General features: G+C 38.2%; 1 protein-coding gene across 2 annotated transcripts in view; it reads right to left on the reverse strand.

The window, feature by feature from the left end:
- Window positions 1–13,166, reverse strand: part of IL1RAP (interleukin 1 receptor accessory protein) — a 118,360-nt gene that overhangs the window by 40,536 nt on the left and 64,658 nt on the right. The gene's annotated exons all lie outside the window — the stretch shown is intronic.

Raw genomic sequence — 13,166 nt, forward strand, 5'->3', positions numbered from 1 at the left:
CTCTAGTCATCGTCAATCACCTACATCTCTAGTCATGGTCAATCACCTACATCTCTAGTCATCGTCAATCACCTGCATCTCTAGTCATCGTCAATCACCTCTCTTTAATAACGACATGGAACAGGCCCCTGTGAAGTGAAGGAAGGACTTGCCACTCGTTCCTTTATCACTGTCTGACTAGTTCTTGGATAATTTGATTGAATAGCTTGATTCTGTTGAACCCTACAAGGTACTGGGGAGACTCTCACCTGAAAAAAGAAATCACGCAGGAATCTCAGTGGGGCACGGATCTCAGCTGTTACATCACACTCTCTTCTCGTTTGGAAACTGAGATATGTCATTATATACAGGAAGGATCATTTATTCATTAATTGGGTGTTTAATAAATATCTACCATGGGCCCTTTCAGCTTAGTAAGCTCTGGGAAGCGTGAGGACAATGTGAGAAGGAAGCCCTTTGCAAACTGGGAATAAAAGCTCTCACTGGATACTTAATCTGTCAGTGCCCGCTCTTGGAGTTCCCAGCCTCCTGAACTGTGATAAATTTTGTTGTTTAAACCACCAATCTGTGGTATTCTTTTACAGCAGCCAGAACTGACTGAGATATCCAAGAAAGCTTACTAGTAAATAAGAGACCACCTGGAGTGCAGCTGGGACACCCTAGCCGGCAGCCGGCCCACCTTCCCTGGCATGCTGTCTGGACTTTCACAGCTGACCAAAGAGGCCAGGGCATGCCCAGCCTGGACCACCCAAGCCGAGCTTCTGTTAGCAGAACTGCCCAGGCAACCTACCGACTCATGAGAAAAATACGTGTGGAACAAACAAAATGAAGTTTGTCACTGAAGTTTATTGTTGGTTGTTAGGCAACATTTTTGGGACGGCAGATAACTGATAGAGCAACTAAATTAGTGGCTCTATTAAGTTTGATAAAAGCAAAGGATTTGAAGCTTTATGACTTGCAAAAGGATTTGTAAGTAAGTAATAAATCCCTAAGTAAATATTAGATCTGGGAAGTTTAACAAACTGACTTTTCTAAAACTCTACAAATTGCTACTACTTATAATTGCTTTCATTTAGAAACACCTTTTAAAATCCAATATACAGAGAAAGAACTATAAGATCAAAATGTTGTTCACATCAATACAAACTTGATAACAAAATACTTTTATAAAACATCTACCTTATCACATTCTTTAAATTATTTTCAGTAAAATTGCAGAATTAGCTCATTCAATTCATAGAAAACTATAAACATAGTTTTTCAGATAACTATGTGAGACTATATACATGCATCCAGTTTCACTCCTTTCTGAAACTCCAAGAAAACTAAAATTATTTTTTAAGACGTAACTCCAAGTAATAGCAAGAATGGGAGAAAAGATAACAGCAACATCATAACGAACAACTGGTAACCAGCTTAGCCCATTCAAAATGAAAAATCCTAAGTCAGCAGGGAAAAGCTGCAGAACAAACCCATCGGCAATACAGAATACAGAAAAGACCCAGGAGGAACTATCAGCGGCAAGATAAAAAATCATTAGTGCTGTTCACCAATATTTCTGGGTTTTCTTCCCAGGCATGTTGTAAGATTGTACTCGCATACCCTCTAAAGTAAGGATAAGCCATTTTAAAGGCTGGAGTGTATTTCACTATGTTCCCTTCCCTTCTGCCTTAGCAAATATGAAAGTATGAATAATGAGATTCCCTTAGCTTAGATCCCCCCATATGGATGATGTATGGCAGAGCTTTGTTATACTAAGTCATAGAAAATAGGAATTTGCTTTTTACCAATATGAATAATCTATTCTACCCTTGCAAACCCAGTCAGTTACCTCAAAAATGAAGACAATGGGAGAGGGTCATGAAATAAAGACAATCAGATAAAATCTATGTCTCCTGTGGCATCCTTTGTTCTACTTCCACTCTCCTAGCACTCAATAACCTTTCCCACTCAGCTCCAAGGGCGAAAGCAGCAAGACCTTTATCCACCAGGCAAAAGAATGAATGAATTTTCTAAGGGAAATTTGACTAGCTTCAGAAGAAAGATCTAACACCTTAATATTAGTGGTTCATTAACAAATTACACAGCCACACCGTCCAACAGAAAAGCTCAAGGTTAACAAGCCGCACCCTCATATTTAGAATTTCCTATTTTTTATTTTAAATTTCATTTTCAATTACAGTTTACATTCAATATTATTTTGTATTAGTTTCAGGCACACAGCACAGTTGTTAGATGATGGTGTAGTTTACAGAGTGGTCCCCTAGGTATTTCAAGTACCCACCTGGCACCATGCATAGCTATTACAGTATTAATGACTGTATCCCCCAGGCTGTGCCTTACATCCTCTGACTACTCTGTAACTATCAATGCGCAGTTCTTCATTCCTTTGCCTTTTTCAGCCGCTTCACCAACCCCCCTCATATCTGGCAACCATCAGTTTGTTCTCTTTATCTATGAGTCTGTTCCTTATTTTGTTTGTTTATTTTGTTCTTTAGATTCCATGTATAAGTGAAATTACATGGCATTTGTCTTTATTTGTCTGACTTATTTCGCTTAGCTTAATACTTCCTAGGTTACTCCATGCTGTTGCGAATGGTAAGATTTTAGACTTTATTATGGATGAATAATATTGCATTGTATATATGAATCACTACTTTTTATTCATTTGTCTATTGATGGACTCTTGGTTGCTTTCACATCTTGGATATTGTAAATAAAGTTGCAGTGAACAAAGAGGTGCATATATTCTTTCAAATTAGTTTTGGGTTTCTTTGTATATACTCCCAGCAGCAGAATTTCTGAGTCATAGCACAGTTCTATTTTTAATTTTTTGAGGAACCTCCATGTTTTCCATAGTGGACACACGAATTTACAACCCATTAACACGGCATGAGGGTTCCCTTCTCTCCACATCCTCAGCAACACTTGTTTGTTGATTTATTATGACAGCCATTCTGACAGCTATGAGATATCTCATGGTTTTAATTTGCATTTCTCTGATGATTAGCAACTCTGAGCATCTCTTTTCATATGTCTATTGGCCATCTCCATGTCCTCTTTGGAGAAGTGTCTATATAGGTCCTCCATCCACTTTTTAATTGGATTGTTTGTTTTAGGGGCATTGAGTTGTACAAGTTACTTATCACTTTTGGATATTAATCCTTTATCAGATGTATCACTGGTGAATATCTTCCCCCATTCAGTAGGTTGTCTTTTTGTTTTGTTGATAGTATTCTTTGCTGGGCAACCACTTTTTAGTTTGAGGTAGTTCCATTTGTTTATTTTTTCTTTTCTTTCCCTTGTCTCAGAAGATATATCAGAAAAAAATCTTGCTAAGAGAAATGTCAGAGTTTACTGCCTTTGCTTTCTTCTAAGGGTTTTATAGTTTGAGTCTTACATTTAAGTCTTTAATTCATTTTGAGTGTATTCTTGTATATGGTGTAAGAAGATGGTCTAGTTTAAATTTTTGCACGTATTTGTCCCTTTTTCTCCGATGTGTTCTGGGGCTATCTGTTCATTTATAAGAAGTGACTGAGAAGCTGACTAAAAATTCTAAATGCGATCTTCCAAGACTGAATCAAGAAGAAACAGACCCATAAAGACCAAGCAATTTGCTATTCCATGTGCTCTTCATCAGGAATCTTCTGGGGTATTTGTATCACCAAAATCAGAGAGAAAAAATCACGAAAGAGGAAAACATGATCATGGAGTAGGGATCCAATTCAAGAGAGAGGGGAAGGGTCCCTCAAGAATAGGGAATGAGATCCCAGGATAATAGCTATGCAGCAGGGCTTGGTGATGGATCAATGTAGGTAGGGAGAAATGGAAAGTTCCAAATAATAATAATAATAATAATAATAATAATAATAATAATTTGTAACTGATAGATTAGTTGATTAGATTAGTAATGTGGAAAATTATGCTGAAAGACAATTGAAAATTATGAAATTGTTACTAAAAGATACAAATTAAAGTAGGCATATGAAAGCAGGCCATTAATAACTTCAAAAAACAAGGAAGGTAACATAATCATAGTTCATTAATAAGTGAAGACATATTAATTAAATATTATTAATTCAACCAAATAGTGTAATACTATTATAGAGAGAGGAATGAATAGAAAAAGAAGAAGAATAGCAGTTTAAGAGAGTATCATCATTTTCTATAATTTAAAAAGTGAAAAAATAATACCTAAATGAAAAATAAAAATTTACACAAATTGGTTAGTAAAATATAGATTGGAAATATTAAAATAAATATATAAAATAACCAAATAACAGTTGCCTCTGAGGAAGACAACCACTGGAGGAAAAAGTTAAGGCAGAAAGAATATATTGGTGTTTTAATATATGAGCTTTTAAAAAAAACCAAAAAACTTCTGTGTATAATTTGCTTTAAAAATAATTAAAATATTAATTTTTTTAAAAAATGGAAGAAGGGAAAAAGGAAGGAAGGAAATATCCAGTACGTTATACAATTGGTAAAGTTATCCTCAGTGTCAAACCATCCTAATCATATCTACTTTCTGTTAGAAAAAAATATCAATTTCATTTTTAATTCCAAAAATTGTATTAATACACATCGGCATGACACTTTTGAATTATCATGTATAGTTTAAAAGAGAGAGACAATTGGACAGCTGACGGAACTGAAACGTCACCATATTAAGTTTGTTTTCTGGATGTAATAAGATCCTCTCGCCTTCTATATTTTATGAAATATATTCTTTCTGCAGTTCCTAAAGGCATCTCTCTCAAGAGCTCTAAAGCATTTGTTCAAATTTGGATGATGGCGGAGGCGACCCCGCTCTGCAGTGTATCTCAGTTCAGAGCCCCCACCCTGGCTGGCAGCCCGCAGCTCTGATGTCGTGACTCGTCCTCCCCAGGAACGCTGGGGACCGGAGAGCAAGGGGAAGCCTTTCTGGAGGCCAGTGCTATCTTCATGAAAGGGGACTTTCGGAAACTAATATTACAAACTGTCACCCTTGGTCTTGGGGGGTCTTTCTAGCCCAATGGTAAGCTAGATGAGAAGTGACAAGTGGAGTTTTGGGGGGTGGGAAAGCAGTAGAATGCTGGCTGTAAAATGGAAGCTGGAAAAAGAGAACCAGTATGATGATCTCTCAACCACGAGCGTGCATTCAGACAGACTGATTTAGGAAGAAGCGTGAAGTGGGATTTTGGTGGCCACCAGGGCAGGCTTTGGTGGCGGCGACTGGGTGAATGTTCATTAACCCTGTTTTCCCTTCCTTGGCCCATAGGACAGCTACATATCCTTAGCAACTGGGTTGGGGCCATGCGATTTAGTTCTGGCCATCAGATGTGGCCAGAAATGTTGTATAACCTCTAACTCCAAGCCTAATCTTTGGTGCTTTCTCTTTCCTTTACCCGGAGACCCTGAGGGCCTGGCGTTTTTGAAAAGGGTAGCACCGAAGATGAAAGGGGCCTGGATTCCAGCCCCTGCACAGAGCGGAGGTGCTCAGGAACGCCACCTCACTTTCAAGGGGTTGTAACTGAGTGAAAAATAAACTTCTATAGTGTTAAGCCGCTGTGATTTGGGGGATATTTGTTATAGAAACACAGAATGTTTCTTTCATAAAATAATTTAGTAAATCAAAAGCAGACACTTACAAAAATTGCATTTGTTAAAGGTTTTTGCATACTTACATTTAAATACAGATCACTAACCAAGATTTTTGGCTGAAACCACAGGCTTAATATCTTTTCAACCAAATTAAATGTAATACGGTTTAAAGGAGAAGGGAAAGTATTCTACCTCCTATGTATCTCTTTTTTGGAATGTTTCATGGGCCAAATGAATATATTGATAAAGTAAGCCAGATACCTTTACAATAGGGACTGAAAGCACATGTATTAGTATTCATAAACATTAGCGAAAATGGTATTATTATTGAGCATCCTCTTTAGGGTATTTGCCCATTTGAAATTAGTTCTGTGAGTTTTTAAATTTCTCTAGCCAGCTACCTGAGGACATTTTGTCAGAGCTTTTTAAATTATTCAATAAACAAATAAATATAAAATCTATGGCATCAGGCTGGAGTGTCATGTAATTCCAAATTAATTATAGGATTCTCAGCAGGCACCAGCAGGAACAAAGACGGGGGAAAGGCTGTTATGCAAACACATTTGTCTCTACTAACAGCAAAGGGATAAAGAATTATTGGCACAGTGGATTACTTTTTGGTTTAAAATGTCCCTATCCAGTCTCCTCCCCAGTGGAAGTGCTCTCTAAATTGGCCCCTCAACAGGGGGAATCACAAAGTCATCCTTTCCCTTAGCCAAAGGATTTCTTAAGGCTGAGGCTTGGTGGCACAGAGGACTAATGGAAATGTGCGAAGCCTTGCAAAGCCAAGTCACTGGAAAATCCAACCCATGTGCCTGACAGCGATTAGCATTTATATAACAGGGTATATACATTTTAACTAATTAATCTCACAACACCCTCTTGAGCTTTCATGCCCATTCCCACATTACATGCCAGGAAACAGAGACAGAGAGATTAATTAACTTACTTTAGCCTGAGTGGTGGCACAAATAAAAGCTTCCTGAATATAGATCTGGGATGCCTGTCCCACATCTATGCTCACACATTCCAATCAAGATATTGCCTGCAGCAAAGCTATTCATATATTTGTATTTATAAATATTTACTGAAAACCTGCTGTGAGCAAGGCCCTGTGCTGGATGCTGAGGCAGAGACGTGTAGATATTAAAACTCAGGAAGCTCGGGATAGAAAAAAAAATTAAAAAAGAAAAGGTCTGACTATCGGAAGACCTAATGTGGAATTAATTTCTATATGTAATTATTTGCCCTGTGCCATATACTCGCCATGTCATCTTGGACAAAATACTCCCCTCTCGCAGACTCAGTTTCTACAAGTATAACATGACTATTTGATTGTGCTGTGTAAGAATTAAAGGGCCTGGCATATGAAAGAAGTTTAGTACATATTAGCTGTATCTACCTGATTAATCTGAATGAGTCCTTAGCCATCAAAGAGTTAATAATCTTACAAAAAGAAAGGCATGGATACAGAATCAACTAGAAAATATCTGGTGGAAGGATCCAATGGTTAGAACAGGATTCCAGGTAGGACCATAGTTACTATATTATAATATACTGTATTATACTAATTTATATTATATTATAAATTATTAATCAAAGATGTGAGAAAACTGGTTAGGCTGGAAATTTTGAATGAGTGGCATGAAGACAAAGAGTAAATCAACAAGTTAAGTGTGGCCAGGTTTCTGAGGCAAAATATAAGAGTGAAATACACTAAAACATTGGCAGGAGCCCGAATAGAGGGGAACAGAGCATAAGGGTTGGGCAATACAGACATGATTCCAAGAGGCTTTGACATGCCCTGGCTGTATTAATTCTTCCAAAAACTATGTACTGAACATCCTATCATGTGTCAGGTACTAAAGTATGTTCTCAGGACGCATTCGTGAGCAACACACAGGTCGCACGGAACTCACCTTCTAACACAGGGAGACTGATAATAAACAGTCAACATGCCAAATAAGAAAAGTACAGGGTATATTGGAAGGTGACAAGTCAATGGGACAAAGCAAAATATAGAACCTATTAAGAAGGTTTGGGAAAGAGGGACTGGGGAAGATGGGAGAGTCCAGTGTATGCAGTTTTAATAAAGGTAGTCAGGGTAAGTCTCAACTATTATAAACCTCAGTTTCCACATTCAAAAAATGAAGCTTGTACTAGTATAGAGCAGTAGTGAAAACTGAATGAGCCTAGGATAAAAGTGCCATAGAAACTATGAAGCTCTACACACATATTAGTTACAAGTAAACTGAACTTCTACGGGACACTTGGGACATTTGGAAAATTATTTCTTCTCCCCAGGTCTATGACAGAGACTGCTAGACATGTCCCATTTACCATGTTCCCACACTTCCCTTTTTCTAGAGTATGGGAATTTTCATTTGGTACATAGCCATTCAGAAAAAAGGATGCCTTTCCCAGCCTTCCTCTCACTTATAGTGGTCAGCTAAATTCTGGCAAATACACTATGTTTGAAATTGTCATGTGGTTGATTCCAGAAACATTCCTTGAAAGATACAGGCATGTTCCTGTGATTACTATGTTCCTGCTACATCTCATTTCTTACATCTTGCTACTACACACATGGATAGGACAGCAGGAGCTATATCATAGATTGTAAGAATGAAGACCACACCCTAAAGTTGGTGGAATGTGGGAGTCAATCAAGTATGGAGCTGTCTTACCAACCCTGAACTTTCTTCCTCTAGATTTTGCATGAGAAATAACTTTTTTATATCCTAGCTACTCAAAGTGTGGTCCATGAGCCATTAAAATCCTGAGCATCTCTTGGGTACTTGTCAGAACTATAGACTCTCAGGTCTAACCTGGACCTCCTGAATAAGAATCTACAGTTTAACAAAATCCCTAGGTGATTCCTATGCACATCCACATTGCAAAAAAAATAACTTAAACCCATTACTTTGAGTCTTCTTATTCCCAGCCGATCATCATCCTAACTGATAACAATGTCCTATTTCATGTCATAAGTGAGTTGTTGAATTATTTCGGGGTCTATGTCTTTTTGATTAATATTTACATTTAAAAATATATTCATTTTTGTTCTTCGGTAGAAAAAAGTGAGAAGATCTGAATATTTTTCTAGCAGTGTGCTATTAATAAATCACCAGTTTTCCAAAAAATCTACAAACTACATCTCTTAGAGTATGGTTTAAGTTGAAAAAAATATTATTAAAACTTAGATATTTTTTATTCAGGGAACTACTCAAAGGTTTAGAAAATGTTGCTGAAACTGGATAGTTGTCAACTAAGCCATCAAAAGGAAAGAAGTTAGGGGTGGGGGAGGGAAGCTGATTAGACATCCTCACATTGCTTGTACTGTTCAACAGTATTGAGTTAATGACTCAACAGATGGCTTTCCTGGACCAAATAATTACGCATACCTTACTTCCACCAAAAAAGGGAGTTTACTTGATTAACTTGAAGAAAACAAGAAACAGCCCAGAGTGGTTGACAGGATTTGCCAGATAAGGAAAGAATGCCAAATTCAGAAAACAGGTTGGGGGAGAGCGGATCCGCAGGCTACAGCTTCAGTTCTGCAGGGGTTGTTAGAGTTTGTTCCTAAAACAATATTTATTCCCAATAGTGTACTACTCCTCCCTTCAACACTGAGCATGTATCTTTACATAATCCTAAAGACTGCTATTTTATATCAATTAGAAGTGATGAGCCTGGCTAGTTAGAAAAATAAAAATAATGTGGAAAAAGTCATGACCAGCCAAATGTGAAAACCAAGAAAATAGAAAGGAAGGAGTGATAAAGGAAAATGAATCATAACATGGAAACAACCATACCTATGAAGTTTGAATTCAGAACATATATTATAGTGGGTGATACTTAAATTTATAAAACTAAATTATCTAGAGCAACTCTATGACTTAAAGTTAGGGTCTTTCAGAATCTAATTACTGTTATGGGGCCAGGACTCTAGGATCTCTGAAGAGTTTGGTTTTCATTCAATACCTGCCATGTGGAGCTCCTCTCTTAGCTTGTGAACACTTTCTACAGTTTCCCTTGTGGCAAAGGACTTGAGAAAAATGCTGGGTTCTCTAGAGAATTTTACAATTCCCAGGTCTAGAGAGGCTTTTGAAGGTCTTCAGGCTCTTGCTTGGTCCCCATCAAATCATTTCACAACTGGCTACTGGAGATCCAACAAAAAGACCTATAATCACCATGCACTAATGTCCAAGAAGGATCCAAGAGACACCTTCCCGCTGCTGTACATAATAAGGAAAACATGGAATAACATCATTTAGGAGCCATCCAGAAAAGACTCTGCTTCTCTCAGCAGCAGGGGCTAGCAGGTTAAAGAATGGATGCTGGTGGTGCTGCCTCTCTACCATTATTTTCTTTTTTTAAAAATCACTATAATGAGCTTCCTGGTGCAGCTGAAGGGAGTGATTTTCTTTGCAGGGCTGTTGTGACAATAAATAAACAGGCTTATATCCAGTGGGGCACAGTACACTGGGGAAACTCTAAGCAGCTATTAGCTGCTTTTTACGTTTGTTTTTCTTTTTTTTTCTTTTCCCCAAGCAATCCTTTCTAATCCATGATTAAGCTGTAAAGAGTCAATTACTATTCTCATATAATAATCAAACAGCTTTTGCTCTCTTTGTTTTCATTATTACATAATATTTATTCACAGTCCTGAGTGCTAGGGGCTATAAACAACATGTAGACAAAAACCTGGTCCCTGCCTTTGAATTTCCACTCAAGAAACAGATCATAAGCATAGAAGATAAAAGGTATTTTGCACATTGGCATAGAATCCCAGAACATATGAGTCTTAGATCTGGTTGTAACCTCTAGTTCCAGTAGGGTGGCTGGTAACACCCCCATTGCATAGATGAGGGGAATGAAGCTAAGGAAGAATAAAAGAAAGGTGTGAAAGATGGGCCAGCAATACAGGGAGGAAAAAAGTAGATGACCAGCTATCATTACCTAAAAGACAAATCATAAATACAGATATGAAATAATAAGAAGACAAATAATACAATAATCAACAGATACTAATACAAGAATAAATTCCATTTTGTGTACTCAGAACTGTAAACCTACTTTGCCCCACCCCTGTATATGACAGAGATGGGAGGGACCAAACCAAGTCTCTTACATCCCCAAATCCCTTTCCTAAGGAGTACACAGTAGCTAGTCTCTGCAGTCTGATGATCCCAGTTCAAATTTTCATTCTGACACTTTTAGCCATGTGAGTATGTACAAGTAAGTTAAACTTCCCTGGGAATCAGAGAAGGCTGGTTTGAAAATTAAATGAGATAACGCTTTAAAAGTGTTTAGCAGAAAGCTGTTCAGTAGCCTTCACTATTATTAATATCACTTTCCTCTCTCAATCCCAGGCTAAGTACGGCCAATGTGAAACTGGATATGGCCCACAAATGTTAATAACATTTAACCTGTGGAGACTTACCGCTAACAAAGTGCTTGAGGGTGTTAGGCTACAAGCAAGTCTTAACAACATTTAGAACCACCATCTCATTTTACTGATGAGGTGACTAAGTCCACAGAGCTAACTTGATGAATGACACAGAGTTCAGGAGTGGTGAGCATCTAATCACTTCTTTTTAATTCAAACGTCATGTTCTTCCTACTAAACCATCCCAGTACAATATGTATTCCAGATACATATCTGCACAAACATTCCCAGTCGGTACTGGGAAATGTAAATTGTGCAACAGTATATTCCTTTTTGAAACAGATGTTGAAACAGGCAAAAAACAAACAAATCCAGGAAGACTGGAACAGATAACATTAATAATGGTCCATAGAAGATAACCTTGCTGGCATTCAATGTGGATAAGCCATGCAATTGTTCTTCTTCCCTCTGATTTTACAGGTGAAGAAGCTGATATGGGCCTTGTTCTTGAGGCTGAAAGTAAGGTAGGTAGCCATGCTGTCCATAGGTGTGGCACCTGGAAAGAAGGCTCCTATACCTCACTTTCCTCATATGTAATAGTACATAAAGCAAAATACAAAGCTAATAAAAGTACCTATCTTATAGAACTGTTGAAAGTGGTAAAAAAAAAGATCATACACAAAAATACCGTATGCTCGGGACTATAGTAAGAATTTCATAAATTTTAGCTACAATTATTATTTTAGATGAAGAAATTAAGAAGGGAATAGAGGAGTAAAGGGGTGAAATTGGGGAACATCAGTAATACTGTCATTAATAAAACAATTTTTTTTTTTCAAGAAAGGACTCAGAAAGATAGCAGAGAAAGTAAATCATTGTGTACATTTGTTTTTGAAGGTTTGGGGGTTTGAGGATTTTCTATTTTATTTTTTTGCATTTTACCAGGGCTGGGAACAGAAAATCCAAAGTTAAGATTTGAGTCCTAAAATGTAGAAAGTGTAGAAAGCAGGCTAAGCATGAACTGACTTAATAAGCAAAGGGAGCTCAAGCAATCTCTTTAAATTCAACATGATGAAGGACATTTAAAGCCTTCCAGGTACTCAGTGGTTCTCTACACCCTCCATTCCCACATGTCACTTCCCAATTGGAGGGTCAGGGGGGCTAGTTCAGTGAAAGTACATCAGAGGCTTTCAACTTTCAGTTAGGGGCAATGTGATTCCCCCGCGTCAAAATCTCCCACCCTCCTCCATGCACAACTGCAAAGTCAAAGGAAAGAGCACCTTGTGAGCCTTGCCAGCAACCTCCCCAGCAATTCTCAGGAAATCGCCTCGAGTAAAAGGGTGTCTGAGATCTTCATCACCTGCCAGAGGAAGAGACACAGGCTACAATCCTGCCACTGCATTTAAGAGAGGCATCACCTGAGAAATGCCAGTACAGCCTCATTCCATTTTAATAATGTGTCAAGCATGTAGATTTTTCTTGAAGGCTAGCAGTGATGAGCAGAAAACAAAAGATTGCGAGAGAAAATCAGGTGAAGCAAGAAGCAAAAGCTGGGAGCATGAGAAAGGGGCTTTGGGGGAACGTCTGGTAGTGAGTGCTGAGAGAGGGCTCACAAATCACCCAGTTCCAAGGCACATTATACACATAAAGTTCTGAGATCAGAGGGTTGAAGGGATGCCTGAGCGAAGGGCTGGGTTAGTAGCAGAGGTGGGATGAAACCGTCCAGATTCTCAGTCCTTTGCTCCATATCACACATGACTTCTGTCTGTATAAAGCCAACTACCGAAGGGAGTGTACACTGCACCTACATCAGGCTTTGGTTTTCTTTTCTCCTGGTCCGTCAGAGGTTGAATTTTTATACCTATATTTACATTCATCTTCATGACTTGCTATAGTCTTAAGGTTGAGGACATTTGCCTCTTACATATATGTATATATTTTGAAGACTTGTTATTGGTTTTTAGAGAGAGAAGAAGGGAGAGGAAGGGAGAGAGAAACATCAACATGAGAGCAAAGCATTGACCATCTGCCTCCTGCACACCCCCCACATGGGATCAAGCCAGCAACCCTGGTCTGTGTCCTGATGGGGAATCAAACTGGCAACCTTTTGGTGCACAGGATGACACCCAACAAACTGAGCCACACTGGCCAGGGCTGCCTCTTATATATTTATTGCTGAAGAGAAAGCAGA

The sequence above is a fragment of the Miniopterus natalensis genome, chromosome 6 (genome assembly GCF_054644295.1).
Source record: "Miniopterus natalensis isolate mMinNat1 chromosome 6, mMinNat1.hap1, whole genome shotgun sequence".
Lineage (NCBI taxonomy): Eukaryota > Metazoa > Chordata > Mammalia > Chiroptera > Miniopteridae > Miniopterus > Miniopterus natalensis.